The sequence below is a fragment of the Anser brachyrhynchus genome, assembly GCF_964034855.1.
Source record: "Anser brachyrhynchus genome assembly, chromosome: 5".
NCBI lineage: Eukaryota > Metazoa > Chordata > Aves > Anseriformes > Anatidae > Anser > Anser brachyrhynchus.
Window position 1 is genome coordinate 21,215,830 of NC_137699.1, and position 22,425 is coordinate 21,238,254.

Consider the following 22,425-nt stretch of genomic DNA (forward strand, 5'->3'; position numbering starts at 1 on the left):
TAAAGGCAGCTCAAAGCCTGTCCCTCTACCCAGGACCTGGCCATATCAGCAACTCCAACTTTTTTCTGAGATCCTGAGCTATGTGTCAGGCATAGCTCTATGATCTACTACTTAAGCTGTCCTGCAGAAAGTTGATCAAACACTCCAATTTTTCAGGATGATGCTGTCTTCTCAAAAAAAAAATCAAAAACAAATATTCCAGAAATGCTCAAGCTCATCTGACCAAGTCTGTGCAAGACACTGGAGTAGCTGTCCTCTTCCATTCCCTCCTGGTGGCCCTCCACCTCCTAGCACTTACATCACAAATGGCTTCAACACCATAAGCTGAAGGCACTGCTGCCACTGGCTGATCTCACTTAGCCTCTGTAGCACGTGTGCAGGCTCCTTCATAAGCTGCTGCCTTCTTCTAGCTGCTACAGGGTCACAGAGGTCACTAAGGCCAGACCCATCACCAGGATCAGTTTTCTCCTCAAAGTGGGAGCACAAGCAACAAGAAAGGGGATTGTGAAAAACACATGGCAGGTGTGCAGTGCCTGCAGTCTTCACTTCATCATCAGCTACCAGGTCGCTGCAGTCAGCTTCCATGCAGGTGGGGATCCTTGTTTTTGGCTAGGATACTACACTTAAAAAAAAAAGAGCAGTGTAATGGAAGTTTTCTGTTCCAGCATTTTGCTGTTCCTGGTAAGAGGAATAACCCCTCAATCTTTTTTGCAACTGCTACGAGGCTTACACAGAGGAAATCTGTTTGGATTTCTTTTAAACTAGAATAACCTGCCAAAATATTCAAGGGAAAGACCTCATGATAGCATTATATTTTTTTCCTGAAAGCTTAATTTAGACTACTACCAGCAGATCCCTTCATGGACACAGCAAAATCTTAAACTCTCTCTATTTGACTGTGCTTGCCTAAGGCATTAAGTTCAATCCACCATGTCGCACCTCAGTAACTCAACACAGACTAGGAAATTCTTACAGTCAGCTTCCCCAAGAGATTTGTTAAGTTTCACATACATTTAGTTGTGCAGTTGGCCTGTTCAAATTGATAAACTTGTTGCTTGGTGCTTTCTACTGCAGATTTTGTCACTAGGAAAAATATAATATTAGAGTGGGGGAGGGAAGGCTACTATGCTTCGGTAATATATATTTTAAAGTAATTACACATACATTCCCATTCCTGTCTCTTCTTGAGAGGCATTTATTTTACAGAAGAGACAGGCAGATATTCTGGTGATGGGCACATTAAAAATGCCAGATAGAAAAGATGAATGTCATTGACGTGTCACAAATGAATAGAGCAGACAGATACAAAAATACTGTTCAATCCCATCAAACATAAAGGAATAATTCACTGCATGAGTATCCTGTGTATCCAAACAATAACCATACATAACATACAAGTTACTAATAAAGACTTCACCCTGGAAAAGCACTTAAACATTTTTTTCTTTTAAGTAGGTGGGCATCACATTGAAGTCAATGGAATTATTCTCTGGATTAGAGTTAAAGCACATTTAATATTTTGTTGGTTGAAGGCTACAAATATGACCCCTATATTTGCGTGAGATTGCTTCTATAACATACTATAAAAATCAGTATTACAGAAGTTATTATAGAGTAACAGTGCTTCCTTTCCTCTCCCCCAGCACAACACCCCCACCCCAAATGCTAAAAGGTATAAGATTTACCAGCCTGAGGTATATGGCACAAAACATGCCAGTTCAGCCCAGTATCTGCAACAGCTTTTGTCAGCATTGACAAAAGACAAACGGAGCAGAAAGCTAGCAGGAAGGGTAGGCTGCAGAAATAAGCAAGAGCAACCTTCTTTCCAGAAGGGTAACTTTATGGACCTACAGCAAGCAGAAAGCCTATGGTGCTGGCAAATAAAGCCAGGCATGGTCACAGCATCAAAGGAAAGCAAGAAATGATGTGTCTCTTCATCAGTCTTTAGCACACACAAATTAAAACTTTCTCTGTATCCTGCAGAGCTCCTCAATTACTTGCCATTACTATTGTGTGATATAGAAAGCATTTAGTCCTCAGTGCACAGCACAGATAGTGTTAGCACACCAGACTCTTTCAACTAGAATCATGTATTTTGATGACAACCCAAAGAGAAGCAATTACTTTCTCCATCTTTCCTCAGATGCCTTTGTTATAAAAATACAAAAAGCTTTATTATCAGTCCCTGCACCTACACCACACAAGGATTTCCAGTGATCAGATGAATTTACAAAGATGATGTGCTGCAATACCAACAACAGAACCACATAAACACATACCTCAGCTTTGTGGCTCTACAGTGATCAGTGGTCTGCAGACTGGTTATTTACAACTTTAGGACTGGAAATGAGAATTTCATTTTTCTAAAGAAATTCATAATATTGTGTTCTTAAAAAAAAGACTAAAAACAATGCTAAAAATATTAAATCCGTTTTGCAGTGCTTAAACTGAACTTAAAAATGCCAACAAAAATATATAGATGTATTTCAAAAGCGTATAAAGATCACTTAAATTATAAAGACAATATAGCTAGGATAAAAATGGAGATTAAAGGTATATGTGCATACACTTTTGAGGCAAGTTTTGAAGGAAAGATTGGTTAATTAGCTAGACATTCAAACTGATATTTGGGAGCAGAATCTTATGACAATGTTATTTTCAGAAGTTATAACACCTGCACCTATAAGCAGAAGCACATAAGTACAGACTTGAGTGAAGCCCCTCTCTTAAAGTGCTTCCAGTTTTGAGCCAGTGTTCCCTGTTTCTCTAATTCATGAGAAGGATGTCTTCGTAAGTAGACCAGGTTATAGAAGCTTTCATTCTGATTACCAGCACTCCACCTGACCCACAAAGAAATAGGACTTCATCATCAGGCAGCTCAGTGATTAGAACTTCACAGGCGATGAATAGCTGAAGTTAAGCAGATTTTTAAGCAACTTTCTTCACACCTGAACATAATGATTGTCAGCTTGCAAAAGAGAATCCATACTAGAGGGAAAGAGACATTTCCTCTTGCTGAAGTGCAAAAGAGACAAACAACCTAAAAGCCTCTCTGCAGTAATCTGTCTCTTCTAGCTACACCACTGTATATTCTACAACAAAAGTTTTATACCTACTCAATTACATTCCACCCCCGCCCCCCACCCAAAGAAAAATAAATTCCTCCCCCAGCTTCTCCTATTTTACAACACAACCTCATTTTTACAGTTATTTATAACTGGTAAAAGGAGCAGACTTTAAAACAACATGAATTACTTGTTCTAATTTCACACTAGATAATGTCTTCCTTTATTACCCTTGAAAGAATGAGCGTATTGATGATAGCTTTGCCACCTAATATGAAACATCTCTTGAAAAACACCTACAAAATATTCCTTTAAGGGCTCTTTTTTTTTAAAGGTTTCTTTCTATGGATACATCACTCAGCTTCTTTCAAATATTTGTACTGACTTATCAAATAACCTAGCTGATAGTGATAGCTTAGCTAAACATACAGTACACTTGGGAGATAAGGGAATCTTACTCAGAAAATGAAGTTATTTATGCATTGCATTTAACAAACACTTCTCTCAGGTAGATGAGACCCACATTTTCACAGGCAGAGCAGGCTCTTCCACCTATACGCACACAGTGATTGAGTGATCATGTAAAGTGTACTCCACACTTGGAAGATAAACTGTGGGAGCTCCCATTTGAAGAATAATACAGCAACTAGCTTATCTACTCAATAAAGCCATCTATAATTCTCATTTCAAGCCAATTTTAGTTTATTGCTCAACTAAAGGCTTCTGTACTGCCCTAATAAGGAATAGCTGATCTTCCTAAGGAAGAAGTGATACAACTCCCAGACAATGCAGTCTGTTCACTACCTTTGGTTATGGTGAGTTCTTCAGCCATTTATCACCTCTTTCAAAATGAAAAGAGCATAGAACAGAAACACAGCATCCATACTGCTTCTGAAGAGCCATGAACAATTATAAGGACTTGAAATCTTTACATTTATCCAGGAACCTAGTTGTAATTGCAACATAGTGAAATCCTTAATCATTATTGGGCAATGAAAAGTTTTCAGTGAGCATTGCAAATAAATTATTCTTACCAGATATGACCCAATCCTACAGCTCTTACCACTAGCCATAGTGCTTACTTGTATGAAACTTTTTTTTTGATAGCCCCTTGATTTCTCATACTATAATCATAGACTACATCTCAAAGCATTTATTTACAGAATTAGGGCCTCATGTTACAAAATTCCTCTTGGTAAGGAGCACTTCTTTAATCAAGTAGCACAAACTGTGTAACTTTCAAGTAGGTTTTATTGAGTACCACCCAACTTCTTTCCTCAATAACCAGTCACCAGGAAACAAACTGGACAGCAAATTCTCATTGCTTCCTAGTTGATAAACTAGTAAATAATACTCCTTACATCTTAGTGCTAAAGTCAAATTCAAAGTTCCTGTATGCACTATATTCTAAAGTGGAGACTTTAAGAAAGAATTTACAGTGTAATAAGACAAAAAGTACTAACATATTCTATGACAACTTATGTGGTCAAAGCACAACACAGTTACTACTCATTTAATGTTTGCAGAGCCTGCATTGGACAATAGGGCATGATTCCACCAAGAAAAAAAGGCAAGCAGAAGAAGATAAACAACAACAAAAAACAATAGTGACTTACCTAAAGTGATTTGGAATGAGTCACTACAGACCGAAGAGCAGAACCCAGAAATACCAGACACTTTAAACCTGAACACATTTTTCAGGCCAAGGACCTATCTAAAGACTCTCCAGCTGCTCACAGTCAGCTCTAAAAGCCAGCAACTTTGGCTCAAACCCACTAATATAATCTGGCTACTTTGCAACACCTGCTCAATATATGATAGCCCTCAATAATGACTTATTTGGCTAATCCTGCCTTGACTAGTTAACAGTTGATCCTACCGGACCACAGACCCAACCTACAGCTCATATGCTGCTGTCCACTCTGATGCTAGTTACACCAGAAAAGTAGAGCCAGTCTTAGCTGCTTCCTTTGCCACTAAGATATTTGATGCACTTTCTGACCTTTGCGGCTGTTTCCAATTTAACTGAAATTAGACCAGACAGCAAATTCTTCAGTGAAGTGCAGGGTCACCGAACCAGTGGAGAGGGAAGCAAGAGAGAAAAGGAAACTAACACCACTTTTAACACTGGTCCCCTCCTCCATGCAATTGAGCTATAACCTATAAATTATGTTTGCAGTTAAGCCATGAATTGATGCTGGCCTCTTTCTGGACTTAATTTTTGTCCTTCTGTAAAATGGAAATAATAGTGGACTATCTCTATCAGGAAAATAAAAAGAGGGGTTAATTTGTTAGCATGAAACTACATTGCAGATAGCATGATGATAAATATACAAATATATAAATACACTAAAATTATATTTGTTTCAATATATGAAATAAAGTATTTATTTTTTAACTTTCTAAAACTAGGCTTTCACCAAAAGAAACTAAACGAAAATGAAAATGATCAGATTTGCAAAGATTCTGCATGAAGCAGTCTGAAATCTCCAGATCTCCCTACCAAGTATTTTAAGATGACCTAAGATAACATAGAAATTAAATAGCAGAAGAAAAGCAGGTGTCATGTAGAACTACCAAATTTTCTCTCCACCCCCACATTTTTTAAAATTTTTTAAGTGCGCAGAGCAGGTGTAGCAAGTATCATTTCCCTCCTGCTGCTTGGCCCACCTGCTGTCTGCCTGATGCTGCTATCCTCACTACTTTAGTATGTATTTCCAAAATGAAAAGTTGAAAGTAACAATATAAATTGAATTTTTATTAGTAATTTTTTTCTTTTTTTATCTCAAGTAAATTCTAGGTATTCTCACAAATAACCCCATAACAAATGCAAAGTCATTATTCACACATATGATTGTAAAAGAAAGCAGACAGCAGAACTCTTCTATCCAAACTATTCTGTTGTGCAGATGTGACTTGCTGCACAGAGTCCTCACAGAGGATAGTATGTCCCCTTCCTCTGTTCTGCTTCTCATGTATTGTGATGCTCCTCATGCTGCACCATGCAAAAATGGGTGGTGTCTCACTTGCTGTGACACATTGTGTGGATTCATTGAATAGGTATCCAGTGTAGAAGGGCTGACAACTGCAGCAATAAAAATCTTATGAGGTGCATAATAACAATAATGAAATTAGTAATAATAACATGAAATTTCAAGGTGTATGTCTTCCTGGTTCTGAACCTTTAAGATTCCCAGTCTTGTGAAAGAAAGGCTAAAACGAGTGTATAAGCACATGATGTCTGGGGATTTCAAGTAAGACATCGTCTCATTAACTCATAATTAGATGAGAGTTGGCAATACTATAGCAATCCTTATCATGTAATTCTTTTTCTTCTGTTCCTCCCTTCTTCCACAAGCTTTATAAAAACTCACATGCTCTTCCTACAGATGTTTACTCTGCAGAACTAGGCAAACGTACACAGAAACTTGCATTTCTGAAAAAATCCATAATTCCCTGCTTCCCTCCCTTGCAGCAGCTCTGCTGTTACTCAGGTTGTTTTACACCTGGGTTCACCTCTCCCCCAGCTCACACAGGCCCCTGCTCTGAATGTGCAGAGTGAGAAAGGTGCAGCTTGCTCATTTTTTTTGTTTAGATTACAGACTCCAGCATGGCTTCAGTTTATTAAGTAGAAATCTAAATTTAAAGGGACTCACATAACCAATATTAAAGCCTAGTTGACAACTACAGTACTCAGCCAGTATCCATGTAACACAGCTACACTGCAAGGAAGTCATTTCACTGACAAAGGGGACTGGCAGCTCTCCCGGTCCCCTGGCCCCTAGTGAAGGATATGGCTAAAATTCATATTTCTGAAATTCCTGCCATCACACACTGTCATGGCTTGGGTGTGGACCTCTATTCCGCCCTACAAATCCAAGTAGCTTCTCACAGACAAGCAGCAGTGGTTTGATATGTAAGTATTTACTATCTGATTATGTAAACTGAAGTTTTTCTTCTCACCTATGAACTGAAATGCACCTTAAGCCTCCTTTTCTCCCCCACTAGGAAAGAGATCCACTGATGTGTAATAAGTAAGTATCCATTAAGCCTGCAAGCAGTAATTAAACTAACATTTTCAGAATCTGGACAATGAGTTCCCTACATTTAAAACTGCTACAATCCTTAATTCAAACCAATTATTTGTATCACTACCATTTATTATGTATACTTTGTTTGTTTTGAAGATAGCTTACTTCCAATTCTTTCTTTGCCTATTCCAAGAGCCAACAAAAATCATAATATGCCAAAGAATAATGTAAAGGCTAATGTCCAAACAATAATGCATTTGTTATTGCTCAAGAGAAATAAACACATTTATAAATGCATGAATTGTGTGAATACTTAGCTTTTGTTATTAATACTAAAGAGAAAATAAATTGAAGTCAGAAAAAATAAAAAGTAACAATTGACAATGAAAAAGTCCTAAGATAGTTTAAAAAAAAATGCATTTCTTACAGCTTTTTCCTATCTATAATAACGCCTTAACTCTGCTGTATGTATGTAATTTTATGTTCTGACTCCAAATGTTTCAGGCCTTACCTGTGGCTACATGTGTTCTATCACACAAGAAAACAGCAGTTCTCTTTATTTTACTGTGCTGCTCCACACAGTATAATTCTGTTATTTGAAAGAAAATATTTTTACAAAGTCCAATAAATCAATGTTTCTTAAAGATAAAAGTTTGCAAAAACATGATCTGCTCTGTTTTCTCCCTTAACTGGCCTTCTCTTCAGCGTTCATTTTAAATGTAATGTTATTTCAGTGAACCAATACTTTTAAGCATGCTGAATAGTGTGGAACATTCCTTTATTCTGATGTCATGCAGAAAGCATTTTTCTCAGAAGACATCTTTTGTAGTTGTAACCAAAAGGCAAAAGAAACTGGAGATCTCAAAGGGGGCAGGGGGGAGGAATGGCTTAAACCCCTCAATCCTGTCACTTCTAAAACTGTGTCAGAACTGAACATATTTTTGGCAATGACCTCTTAAAATAGTCCCTTATAAGCAAGTACCTCTTTAGCACTTCCAACGTAGTATACTTATTTTTACAGGTTTTGACTAAAAATTCCTTGCATTATCGTACTGTATCACAGAGAAGTTCGCTATAGTTTCATGAAAGACATTTTCATTTCTGACTGGCATCTTCTCAATAGCAGGGGGCCCAGGCACACCGCTCTCTTCCAGGCAAACCTTTCTGCTCTTAAACAGTACGGCATTCATAACTTTCAGCACCACAGGGCAGCCACACAGAAAAGCTTCTCCAACTTAATAGGTTATATCACAGAGAAGTCCACTATTTGGCCAAGGTGTAAAACAAATGCACCCCTCATGCACTTCTGCACTATACAAAAATGAAATCTACCCCAAAGACCTGCATTTCCACACTACAGCCTCAGCAAGGCTAGAACACTGTTACGGAGTGTTGTATTATGCTATGGTATGGTTATTAGGTATCATCACTCCCAATTAAACACAGGAAGGGAAAAAATCAATAACAGAAGGAAAAAAAAAACTTGAAAATTTCTCAACAGAATAAATACTTCCTAGGACATGTACTGGAAACAGCTTAAGTTTCTGCAAATACGCTGAATTCTCATTGCATGAAATAGTACTTTATGCGGAATGTGAACCTACCTTTACTACCTAAGCTGTCTCACAGGTGTGGATATAAAGGGAAAGCATAACAAGGTAAAATTACTTAAAAGAATCATCAGCATGATTCAGGAACAGGAACTCCTCTTATGAGAAGCAACGCTTGGGAGTTATTCCAAGATAATTGATGAAATTATAATTAACAAAACTTTTATATCATTACATACTAGAACACTAGAGCATTCTACCTAACTCCCATATTTTTCTACACAAAATTATGTTAGGCTTGACAAAAATTAATTTGAAAACATTGGAAAGTTTCAAAACATGTTATTGGAAATCTATTTTGGATAATTCTACCTGTAAAAAATAGTTAAAAAAAAATCTCTAAATATAACTTCTTCATTCCCAGTGGTATTAAACATTTTGAGTGTAGCCATGCAGAGCCTCAAGATGTTGAGCTTTAGAACATGGGATCTTTGGGTACAGAAGAACTCTAATATGCCAAAGACTTGTTCTTGCCATTTTGAGCATCAGAAGAATTTCACTCTGGGATAGGTAAAAAGGAGGACTGCCATATTTGCAAGAGAATAATAAGATGCTTAGAAAGTAATTTTAAAAATGCTATTTGTTTTAAACATGGCTAAGTACTCAGAATGTTAAATCCAGGCCTAAAAAATATAGCATTGGACCAGAGAGAGTCAAATGTTATCAGTACAGAATTATATAATAAATGTGCCCAGATACATGTATGTAGTCTACCTGAACTGCAAAATTCCAACTGCTATCTCAATTGCAAGTACCAATACACAATGTTCTGTATTATGTAAATACAGATTTACAGAGATTTTCATGTTGGGCATGTTATTGGATGTTACTCTTGGACTGAGATGTTAGTCACAGTAGCACAGTTAAGACTGAGTGAAAAGTTTGTGTGTGTGTGTATGAACATAATAAAATAATACAAAGAACACTAGGATGTCTGCTTACCTTCTATAACAAGCATTTGTGCTTTCTTTTTTTCCGCGTACCTACTAATTAGTGCAATGCCTGCAACGCATTCTGCCTAAAACATACCATATTTTAAGTAGGTAAATGCCACATAGTTCTCAAAAAAAAAAAAAAAAGTTAGGTTTGCCTGGGAGGTGGTTTTTTGGTTGGTTGGTTGTTTTCTTTTTTTTCATTGTTTGTTTGCTTGATTGTTTTCTTGGTTTTGTTTTTTGATTGTTTGGGTACCTCTCTTAGTTTGGCAAAATATTAAAAATCCGCAGCTTAAACAGACATTTATTGTGAAGAAGCTATAAGCAATATCAGTGGATAGAAACACAGAGAGAGATAGAAACTGGGAGACTGAACAGTCACTCTGAACGGTTATTTTTTCCACAGAAAGTGAAACTGGAGAAGCCTGGTTTCCATTATCTTTTCTGTACAAATACCTCTGGAGCAGGCGCTGCCAGAAGGTAGGACTTGGGACACCCTTGGCTTTCCACATGTAATTTGGAGCCGGGATCCAAGACTTGTGCTGTGGAAAGGAGAGAAATGTTCCCAGCAGATTTTTAACAGTATTGCGAAGTATATCTATTACTTTAAATCACTTCCCCTAAATGCACTGATGACAGGAAGGGATGCAACTGTTACCACTGCTTGAAAGGAAAAACATTAATAGATTTCTTTTAAAATGGTGCTATCTTAGTATATTCTCTGAGAGCAATCATAACTGTTTTAATGGGACGAAATGTTTTGCTACTTTTACTGTTCTTTCACAGAGTCAGCACAGCTATGGCAGAGCACACTGGATCATGTTCTGGCTTATGCATCAGCAGAATGGGTAGTAAAGTTCCAGCTGTGGAGTCCTCATTGTTGGTGATCCATGAAACAGAAAGAACATAGCTTGACTTTCAAATTCCAGGTTGAGCTTGTGGCACTGGCAGCTGTGAAAAGTGCCCTTTTACTTACTCCTTCTTCCCTCTGACTCAACAAAACAAATTAAATTATCTCAGGAAAGACAATCAGCTGATTTATGATAATAGATTTTTGGAGAGAACTCTTTGCTTTAAAAAAGTAAGAACAGCATCCATTGCATGTACAGTATTAGCCTGTTGTCCACCACAAACACTGTGCTTATTAAAGAGGACTGAAGTATGAAAGAGAACAAAGCGGGAACGTTTTTAGGGGAAAGTATGTTAAAATACTTCAGAAAAGCATTCCAAAAGCAGTGGTTTTAAATGTGAAAATAATGCAAGATTATCAGCTGCAGGCAGAATTGCTGAACAGATGAAGGCTAAACAGAGTAGTGTTTCTGCATGCATCTTAACCATTGATTTGGAGTTGCTGTGGAGGGAAAAAAAAAAAAAAAAGACTGATGTGTCTTGTAGTTTATTCAGCCCTTCTTAACATGCTTATTTCACCTCAAAATTTAACTATGTTTTATAACATGGACGTTTTTTGCTAGGAGGGGGTACACAGCACCATGAAAGTTAAGTGATAATGTTGTGTGCTTATATGTTTTGATAAGATATACTATATACAATTCCAAGTGTTACAACTCAGAATGCACTAGCACTACACACTAAAGAGAGCAAGCACATAAAGTAAAGAAAGTCTGTTAAACAAATATAGATGTATAACTACAAAAAACATTGCCGAACAGCCTTCATGCTCAGCAGAAAGACAATGTCACAAAGGAAGTTTACCTCCCACACACTTAAAAAAATGCATAAATTATGAACTATATGTTTTTGTTTCATGAAGTCTCTGGCATAAGCTCAATAATAACAGTGGTGCCCAGCCCTAATGCTGTGTAGCCACTTAAATGACAGCAATAATTCTTGACAGTGCAAGTTTTCCTTTATATTCTTCCACAGCTAGTCACCCCTACAGTTTATCATTCTTCATTCTTATAACATATCCACCATAAGCAAAAATTCAATGTTGCTCATAATATTTTGAAAGAGATGCTGCCTCACAAAATGATAGGAACCTTGGGGCATTTCAAATTGAATGCATTTTTAAAAATCATTTTAAATTTCAACTGTGGACTGTAGCTAGGCCTGCTAGCCTAAAGGTAATGTTCTGTATTACCATGCCACAGATCTGGGTTACATTTCCAGCCTCGCTATAGCTTCCCAAGCTGGCACAACCTGGGGTGAGACTAGTACCTCTTGTTATCGTGCAGGCAACACTCCAGCCGATTAGGGAGCAGCACTGATAGGCTCTGAAGAGAATCCCATCCTCCTCACGAAGGAGGCTGTGTCTTTGAGCATAGCGAGAGGTTAAAAACAGGGTTGAAATGGAGTATATCCTCAGGGCTCCATCAGGGACATGAAAGACAACCCCAGAAAGTACGTTATATGACAACAAAGACATCAAATAATTTTAGCAGAATAGCTGCCTTCTACCTCTCCAAGTTTCCCAGGCACTTTCGGATGCATACCATATCTTTTTCCCCTTCCATCGCACGACTTTTGTGTATTGCTCCTACATGCTATGAAACATCTGCTACATTTCAATCTAGATGGCTGAATTACAATGGTGGATTAAGTTATTCCCATGTAATGGATCACTTATCTGGACCTTCTGTACCCAGTGAAAAACAGAAACTGTTCGTAAGAGGGCATGTGTGGACAGAAAAGCAGCTGGGTTCAAGTTTCACTGGGTTCAGTCCTCACACCTCCAGTCCTGAAACTTCTCACTCAGCCATGGAAGGACATTCAAAATTGAAATTACATTTAGCAGTTAAAGGTTATGTTTCACTTAAGTTCTATCCCCAGATACTATGTAAATATTCAAACTATTCTTGTTCAATGATAAATAATCTCAATGCTTAAATGTGTGGAGATTCAAAGCCAGTCCGGATACAGGAAATAATTTCTTATAACTCTTGCCTGTTTTCTGAAGAGAAGCAGGCAAATCCTAAACTTGGCCTGTCTGTTGCAAAGCATTTGGGGATCCTTTAGAAAGAAAGGTACCAACACACTATGATATTGTAAAGGCAACATTGCTCCACTAGGCTTATGGTACAAAGCTGTGTATCTGACGCCTTTAAAACTTCATAGTGTGACCACTTGGCTTGAAATCTGATTTCCCCCATTAATGCAGTTATATACAAGAGAAAGATGACTTTCAGATTAAGGCAAATGTCTGTGCGGTGATAGTAGGACTAAAACCAGCATCTGTGGTTTTGTGCAAATCAGTACTAGTTCAAGACTGGAAGTTGATAAATAAATGACTGAAAGGCTGCATATTTGTTGGAATATAGAAAAGGCCAAAGAGGCTGGTACTAAAGTGCCTAAAACTTTCAAAGATATATACTACTAAAAATTAAATTGAAATACATTTTCTAAATACCTTCTGCAACATAAGTGGCCTGTATCTTCTTTCAAGACAGAGTATCAGTTTATTTCAAATTTAGAGATATTGGCCTTGATTCAAATTCATGGCAGTTATAGAAACCAATGTTCCATGGCTTGATTCAGGTGGCAAGCATTAAATCTTTTTCCTGCTGTCATGCAACAACAACTTTAATACAAATTAGCACTGCCAAACTCAGTTTCCTGAGCTCAGAAGTCCTTGATGCTACTCCCTGAATTTTATTCATACTTTCACACGGATTGTGCTCTGCTGAAATTGTTGTAGCTGACAAGAAACAAAAAACAAAACAACAAAAAAAAAAACACTACAGTTTAATGGCACTGGATTCAGTATTATAATTCATGACATTGTAGAAAATTTAACATGCAGCTCTTCATTATTTTTTTTAAGTGAGGTAAGGCTCAATCAAATCCACACACTTTTTTTTTTTTTTTAAACCTGGAAATTTCATTTCTGTGAGTCAGATCTTCCCTTCAGACCAATTGTTTATGCTGAACCCAATCCTGCCAGTCAATAATAACTCACATTTTTCAAGCTACAGATTCAGCTTTTACAACAGTTTTCTTGGAGTCCAAGACAAAACCATCCAAGCCTCATAAAATACGAAACAACAAACCAAAAGGAAGAGTTTTTCCAGTTTTCTTACTCACCAGGAATATACAATTAACTAAACTTGACACTCCAGACAACTCAGAATCCAGAGGGTAGATCTGAGTCAGAGAAAGCATATTTCCACTTAAGAAAGAGCTCTCTGTTTCCCCGATCAGCCACTCCAGACTGATGGGCCCTTAATTACATAGTTCCACAAAAAAGGGTGGGAAATGCCAATGAGTACCTAAGCCTCCTGGCCCAGCTCAAAAACCCCTGGCAAAAATTTGCATTTCAAGGAATGCCCAGTTCCAATTCCTAGCAACTCCCATAGCCGTAAACCAAAACCACTTCCTAGCAAAATTTCTGCCAAACCAGTCAACTCCTTGTAGCTCTGAAATGAAAAACTCATTCTATCTGAATTATGCCTCAGTTTAGAGCCAGTCATTCATCAGCTTGTTTTCCTTTTGCATTATTATTTCAGCAATCATTTATAATCCAGTATTACCCACAGGCTAATCAAGATCTAGGCTTTGGTGTGCCCAGGGCACAGCCTCTGGGCAGCCCTGGTCAAAGGCTTACAATGTGGGAAGACAAAGGAAGCAAAATAAACTAATGTAATATCCCATTTCCTCCCCAAAATCTAACTACGATGAGGACAACCTTATTAATTCTATGATTAACAGGGTTTTCACTTATCATCTAATTTAACCTTTGTTATTTTTGAATAACTGCAGCCTTTCCCATTTCAAAACTTCTATTTGACCACAGCTTTCTCACATTTGGCTAACTTGTACATTTTTAATCTCAGCTGAACATACTTTGTAAAAATATTCATATATACGTTACGCAGATATACCTTTCAATTTAGCATTTGCCTCTATGTCTCTTCATTTTCATTTATTTTTATACGACAGATTGTGCCTCTCTTTTAATTAAAACACTTGCAGTCTATCATTTTCTAAGTGATCCTTTTGTAGAACTCATTTTTCATATTTTTTCAGCTTCATCATAAAAAAAAGAAAATAAGCAATCAGTTTCTCAGTTACCACTTTTTTTGTCTAACTATAGCTACTCTTGGCCAACCCACAGGCTACCACATTGCAAAAGTGCGCTGAGAAAGGAACACCAAAGGCAGCACATGGTGGCATCACTGAGGTTTTGAAAGTATAGCATACTCCCTCATGAAATTCTGTCTGGCCCTTGCTACTCCTCTCCCCCCCCAGGAAATGCTGGTATTTTTTCTCGGGAAAAAGGGAGAATATATCTAAGATCCCCTGTAGACCACTGTAGATAGGACCACGGTCTTTCAGAAAAAGTTTCAGCAAAACTGTCTTACTCTTCAAAAGCAGAGAGATCAAAAATACTGATTAACATGTTCCAGCTAATACGAGTGAAGTTCACATTATGAAAATACTTGAATCAAATCAGAATATCATTCCCTTTATGGTTCAAATATATATATAAAGTCTACATATCAAGAGAAGGAAGGGAGTCAATGGATTTTCTGCAACACAATTTCAGTAAATAGCAATCAATATTGCTCAAAAATAAACCTCAACACCCCAGAGCCTTTTGGAACTACCAAACTTTACACTATTATCAAACCATAACATTTTTGATAACCCATGTTAACAATGAAATATGCCTACTCAAGATATGTAGTTGTTACTTTGGCCAACAGACCTAATGTAAGGAGAATTTTGTGAAAACTCTGCTCTTAGCCAAAAGCCATATAGGTAGAAAATTGGCTTTTCAAAGAGCACCACACAGGTTTACAATAAAATAACAAAGAAAAGAAAAATAAGGATGGGTATAAAATAACAATGGGTAAAAGTTCAAGGCATACTGTGCATTGGTACAATTCTTTCTATATCTTCCTATGTCCCAAACGTTTATCAGATGTCAGCAATAGAAATCCAGTGTTTTCTAAGGCTCACATACTTTTATGTGCATACATTTAACTGCCTTCTAGTATCTACCTATAGTTTGGAATTACAGAAATGGCAGCGTGACATTGAAATCAAACAACAGTCTCTTACTGACTTCACCTGTGATAAGTCCCAAGTGATGAAAAAAAAAATAAAAAAAATCAGATGTCCTAAATATGAGTGACCATCTTCTAAGAGGACCTGAGCTTCATACTGGCACAGACTAATTTTGTTGACTAATATCAAGACATTATATAAAATTTTGGCTCTTGTACCTACATTAACTGAAATTTTTTGCATCTAAGGCATAAAACCTTATACAGAAAAATACATTTAAATATGGAGGGAAAATAATTGAAAAAGCAGAAGGAATTTGGAGTGATTTTTGATTGCATTTCCTAGCTGCATTTCACATACTCAGCTCATGTAAACTGACAACACTCCAATGGAGCCAATGGAGCAACAGTACTTAACACTAACTAATCAGCTGGCTCTATCTACTAAAGTCAATACAAAAATAAGCACAAGCTTTCACACCAAGGAGATTAAAATATAAAAGTGATCCTTGATGAATACAACAGTGTTTGGGGAATTCTTGTATCTTTGTGTAAATCAAAAGAAATTATGAAGGGACAGAGAGGGTAATAGCAGAGCAATAATGCTTCATGTAACCTCACTGTTAAGAGATTCGTAATGAAAATCTTCCCTGTCTGTGTGCATAGTGCCCATGGCAATGTGTTCCTTTGTGTTGTGCAGAAATAGAGAAAAACCTACTGACAGAGGCCTGTGAGCCCAATAGAGCACTGAAGGAGGTACCTAAACCTGTGAAGGATGCTGGACACCCTTTAAGAAATTCACATAAATCAATGCTGGTACTATGGGACAGGCCAAACATAAATAACTAGTGATCAACTGGATACTTAAGGATTAAAATAATTTAATTATCTTTCTTCATGAAAAATACAGCATTAAAAATATGAAAAAGCTTTAGTCAATGGGAGTTATTTTTTTTTCAAAATCTATCAAAGCTCACTTGCCACCTGAAGAAAATGTACAACATGCAGTCTTGGATGGATTGTGGTTTTCTGGAAATTCCTATAAACTATACCTGCTAGCCTACCTGTTAGTCCACTTTTTTTACAGTTTTTCTGGTATGTATGATGTGAAAAGTATCTTGCTATCCCAAACTTCAGAAATTACACTTGATTTCTGTGAAGTATCATTCATTTTGCAGATTCTATCTAGTAATTGTGTTGACTACCCTAATTGATCAAAAAAATCAAAGGAAAATGTATTGATTTTATTACTCTTTAAGCCTAGTTAATACTATTAAGCACATCAAAGCTACTTCTGAAGGAGAGTTTTTAAGAAAGTTAGACTAAGAGTATGACCTAAAATCACTTCTGTGAGCTTTGAAGCTGGCCTGAACTGGTCAGTAATGATGCTCAAAGGTACATTGCAAAGTAAAATTCAACTGGAATGTACAAATATGGAATTACTGTACTTCTGTCATGGCAGAAGAAAAGCGACATCTTCACTAATATTTCATGTAGCTTTCACACAGGTCTTTTAATACTACACTGCTTGTCAGGGATTCTTTCTCCATTTTTGGTACACATTAATATGAAGTATTTAGAGTGAACATGGCCTGAACACAACAGGGGAATGTCCACGACAAATGCCAGGTGCTCCTGCCAGCAGAGTGATTCTCTGACCCTAGGAGCTGGCAGAATAGAACGTCTCAATTGGCTCAGAGGATGGCCAGCTTCCTGGGGAGGCAGTTATAACTTCCCTAGCCACGCAAGCAGCAAAAACAAACTTGCACGATGTTCCTAAACTAATAGAAAGAAAAGGCTTGATGTTCACGTAAATATTCTAAAATTAAGCTATCGTTGCCTGCTTGCCTTTGAACTAAAATGGTGAGAATAAAACAGATCCCCATTACAAGATAAATACAAGTATAAGAATTCCTTAAATTACAGAAAGCATTTAACTCAGTTACACCCTGGGTCTTCTTTTTCTATGTTATGTAGAAGCCTCTGAGCACTGTACTAATTTCATATTTTGTTTAGTTTTGCTTATTTAAAATTTAAATCAATATTAAATGAATGCTTTGCTCTTTGGATAGCTTCATGTTCTGGCATACCATATGGTGCCACTGAGTGGCATATATTCATTAAATATATGATTGATACTGAAAGTCTTTAATTGAATAGTATCCCTGTACTTAGAAATTAACTTGGAAGTAGAAAGGTAAGAATTTGAAAGTCTAGGCCACACTTTATAGAACAGGAACAGAATATGTACGACTATTTTTGCAGCATCAGCACACTTAGCAGAGCAGCAGTGCATGCTGACTGTTATTAAACCTAAAAACACCTGATAATACAAACCTAGCTTTAAAATTCAACCAGCAGCACCTGAATATTGCATATGCTGTTATTAGGCTTTAAATGTAAACATGTGAAATCTTGACACACTCTGCTATTTACTTAAATGGGATCAGGTTTTCACATCTGTAAAGAATTCACCTGCTTCTTTCAAAAGTATTCCTTTCTAGCAAACATAAAGAACTCAAGCAGACTTCTAATTAAAACTGCATGAGGTCCTGCGTTATCATCATTTTCCTCTAAGAAAAACACAAAGCAAGTGACATTTTATTGCTAGTGGACAACAATTAAAAATAGTATTGATTTGGAAACCAAAGTTTCATTTTTCAAAGCAGGCCCTTAAGTACCTACATATCCTCGTGCTTTTCAATGAGATTAAAGTTTTTGTACATAAATCATATCTGAAAATGAGACTTAAGGTCCTGAATGACTTTGGCTGTTTTGAAAATATTACCCTGCAACTTTAAATAATTGCTCAATAGCAAAAATTGCTCAATTGCATTGTTTATTGGCTTACTTTAAAGCAGCATTTCTCTTAACCTAGTAATTTTATATCATTTACTAGGACTTACTGAAGATTTTCACTTAAACAGGCCCAAGTTTCAATTTCTTGGGCAACTTTAGCATTTGCTTTGTTTATACTAGCAAGTGAAATTGAAAGCAATACATTATCCAGCCTTAAGGGCTTGCTTCTCTTTCTTCTTTCAATTAATCTTGTCTCCCAGGAGTCCAGCATTAAAATAAAATAAAATATCAATACTATTCTTTTTTAATTTCTATGTGTTTAATTATAAGCAGCAATTAATCTATTTTTTTCAATTTCATTTCTTCTTGGGGGCATCTCGCTGATAAACTGAAAATCAACACCAGTGTATTAATCAAATAATCACCAAACTTTGAGGCAAAAAGTGTTCACCCCATCAAGACTGTAACCTAAAGCTAAGCAACCCCCATCCTTTTCTTAAATTATTGGTAGAACTAATTTATTTTTCCTAGAAAACATTTTTAGAATATATATTAAGGTTCAATGGTAGAGGACCGATTTCTATTTTCAATTACGCTCTGCAACTTCATTAGCACCAGTGGAATTGTTTGGATATAACTAATGGCTAAAAATGACTCACAGTTTACACCTTTTTTTTCTGAGTACTTTCTATCAGAGAGAAGAGAGCTCGTGACTAATCCACTCTGATACTGCCAGTGCAATACTAAAGCCTGGAAAATGCAAATTTCAATCATTTTGACATTGTTGTTACTGTTGCATCCACTTTAAATGGAAGAACACTAGATACTGCTGCTCCCTTGAAGATTTTAATATCAATGGATCAAATCAAATCACTCTGGATAGGCTTGGATTTTGATCTATGTGCAAGATTAAAGAGTCACACAGATTTTCCCTCAAACTCTTTGGTTTGTACGATTTCTCAGTATGTCTGACAAGCAGGCCTTCCCTAATGCTACTCCAATTATTTTTGTGAATATATATAAACTCCTTCTCTGACACTATGAATATTTGACCTCATTTACATTAGAACCTCCATTAGATTTTTAGGTACTATTACTGCTAAGAAATGAAAATATTCCAGGAATTAATTTCAATTTCCAGGATAATCATTATAATATTAACCTTTTTTTGTTGTTATTTAATCTATTTAATTATTTCCACCCTTTTAATCAGTTCAGATAAATTAACTGACGTAACTGCAGCAATCTATTTATTACTGCATGAGAAAATGCTGCCCATCAACAGACAACCTGAAGTTTCTTCTTTTAATCTTTAGACTAGAATTTTCCATTTAAAGCTCTTAAAAGCTTTAGCATATTTCTGCTGCACAGCTAAACTCTCTAAAAAATCATTTAGGGCTGATTCACATTAACTTAGTGATATAATACACATCTGGCAAATTATTTTACAGCAAACAGTAGTATATTCATCACTACAACAGTGATGAACACCCTTTTAATAAGAAAAAGTAGTGTAAATGCTGATAGATCCATTACTGCACATTCCACCATGTACCTCTTCTGCAGGCATGGAGTAACAGCTTCTAAGAGAAGCTTTGTGCTTCCTGGGAAGGGAATTATTTATGATGGACTTAATACTACTTCTCTTTGCCATTGTTAGTAGCTGGATCTCTTACACTTATTAATATACGAATCTTTAGTATATGTAATATATATACTTATTTACCCACCGTAACTTATGTAGTCTTAACCACAAAATCTGGATGTATGAAAACATGTATCTGAATTGCAAGCTTTTTGAGAAATGAAAACCTTCCCTCTAAATAGAAGACAATTGACAGGATTGGTTTACATATTTTATAGCCATATTTTATTAAAAGTAGAACTTAATCTGCTTCATAAATTTAATCAACTTTACCTTCTAAAGAGGCAGCCAGTGAACTATCTTTTACAGATTCACTTTGATCAAGAGTGATAAATTTATCTTTTGAACTGTTTCAGATGGTTTATTATTACTTTTCTAGTTCAGTTCTATACAAGTGATATTAGTTTACCAAAAGTTAACTACATGTTATTTCAGTATTACATTTTCCTGATTAATAAGTGTTTTGCTGTCTCTATGGACAAAAAATGATCTATAGTTCAACAAGAACTCAAATAAATTAAATCAATGAACACCTTACATTACATGTGTCAGCAAAGAAGCCATGAAGCTATCATCAAATAATTTGATTATGACACTATTTGAAAAAAAATGATGTTGAGAAATGTACAGAAAAAAAATCATTTTTTCTGCCAAATCACACCAAAAAGGTAAAAACTCAACACTAAGTATTCACAATTCTGTGGGTTTAAAGCTGCTGGCCCTATGCATAGTTGAGATTTTCTCTTGATTAAATACTCAAATCTCATCTTCCAGAATCCAGTGCTTTATACTAAAAAAAAAAAAAAAAGTTTGTTAGAAAAAAAAAAAGTTTTTAAGAGCTCTCCAGGGGCAATAAATTTCAAGTTTGACATAATTTGAAATACTGTTAAAATGTATCTGTCAATATTTGATCTTAAAACAATCTCATTAAGAGAGGTATATCTCTGGTATTATTACAAGGCACTTTTTAAATATCTGTTTAGTGCTTTATGAAGTGGTTACTGCAGTTCCATTGTAATGATGAATCTATTGTTTCCACAGAAAAAGTTTCCTGCAATTTGATAGCTTCCATGTATTTTAAATACTATAAAGAAATTTCAGTATTCTCTAAATATAGACCAAGATTTAAAAAACACTTATTCTATTATTAAAGGCTTCAGTTTAACAAGCCCTGTGCCATTGTATGCAGCTACCATCTCATAGTTTCCAATAGGAAGTGCAAAGATCAACAACTCACAGTATATGCAAAGATTTTATTATTATTACTTATTATTATTATTAAATTAAGCGTACCTCCTCTGTCCAATCTTTCCAAGTTGAACAAGAACAAAGAATAAATCTTCACCATCACTAATACGTGACTAAAGTAATCAATAGGAAGGAAGGAAGGAAGGAAGGAAGGAGGGAAGGAGGGAGGGAGGGAGGAAAAGAGAATCTGTTCACACCAGGTGTCTAAACAGGTGAAACTACATTTCATTTTAGTTCACTCTATTGTGAAATAATTTCAAAAATTTTGCAAATGAATTCAAAATAGTATTATATTGCATGTTGCACTGCACAATATACTTCTACTTGCAAACAGGGAGTTGGGTCTACAACGGAAACCTGTAAGAGAGTTCAGGATTCTCCTGCCAATTTAAAAGTCATGAAAAGCATGAACTCATAAAAAGCATGAAATCATACCAATTTTCTTTTCTTTTTACAGGTGTTTATTACAGCTTTTGATTATAGTACATTTTACTTTCCAAAATGAAAAGTATCATCTATAAACCACCAAATGCCGGACACCATTGAACATTCAAGGCTTGGTCTCCCATTTACGCTCTGTTCTGCCACTGCTCCCTAGTGTAACCTCTGGTCAGCCACTTACACTTTCTTCTGTCCAACTGTCTTGATGGATAAACTGGCAGTACTTTACGAATACAGGTTTCCATTTCTTTACAAATGAATACTTTTGTGATAAAATATGGAAAATCCTGTCTTGCCTCCTGTCTTCACCTTCATTAACGAGAGAGCTTAGAGTAGACAATATCTGGACAGCAATCAAGTTCATCAAATCATTCAACAGGCATACAGCCTTGTCTTTGTCCATGTCTAGGATTCCGTAAGAACAGGGACGACACTAAGTAGATCCCCACACTAGTCACTTAACGTGTCCAGTCTTGTCACATAAAGAAATATGCACACAATGTTTCAGCCATATATGACTCTGTCATGACACAATGGATGTATTTTGCTTATGGGATCAGGAGGAGAAGTGAGAATTGTCCACACCATACACAGTCCTGAATAATTCCAGCTGGATGCTAAAAAGGTTTCCAGACAAAAAACTGCCCCACTGACTAACCTGCCTTTCTTCTCTTCTGCAAATTGAAAG

At 36.3% G+C, this 22,425-nt stretch overlaps 1 protein-coding gene across 10 annotated transcripts in view; it reads right to left on the minus strand.

Annotated features, from left to right (window-relative positions):
* The window catches only part of NPAS3 (neuronal PAS domain protein 3), a gene marked incomplete at its 5' end in the record, with an annotated part of 615,455 nt that overhangs the window by 571,082 nt on the left and 21,948 nt on the right, over positions 1-22,425 (minus strand). For 2 of the 10 annotated variants that reach the window (XM_080592655.1, XM_080592647.1), the window contains one exon: positions 4,682-22,425. This exon is cut by the window's right edge and continues 6,062 nt beyond it. The exons of 7 other annotated variants lie outside the window; for them this stretch is intronic. One more of the 10 variants, XM_080592651.1, reaches the window with a different exon arrangement.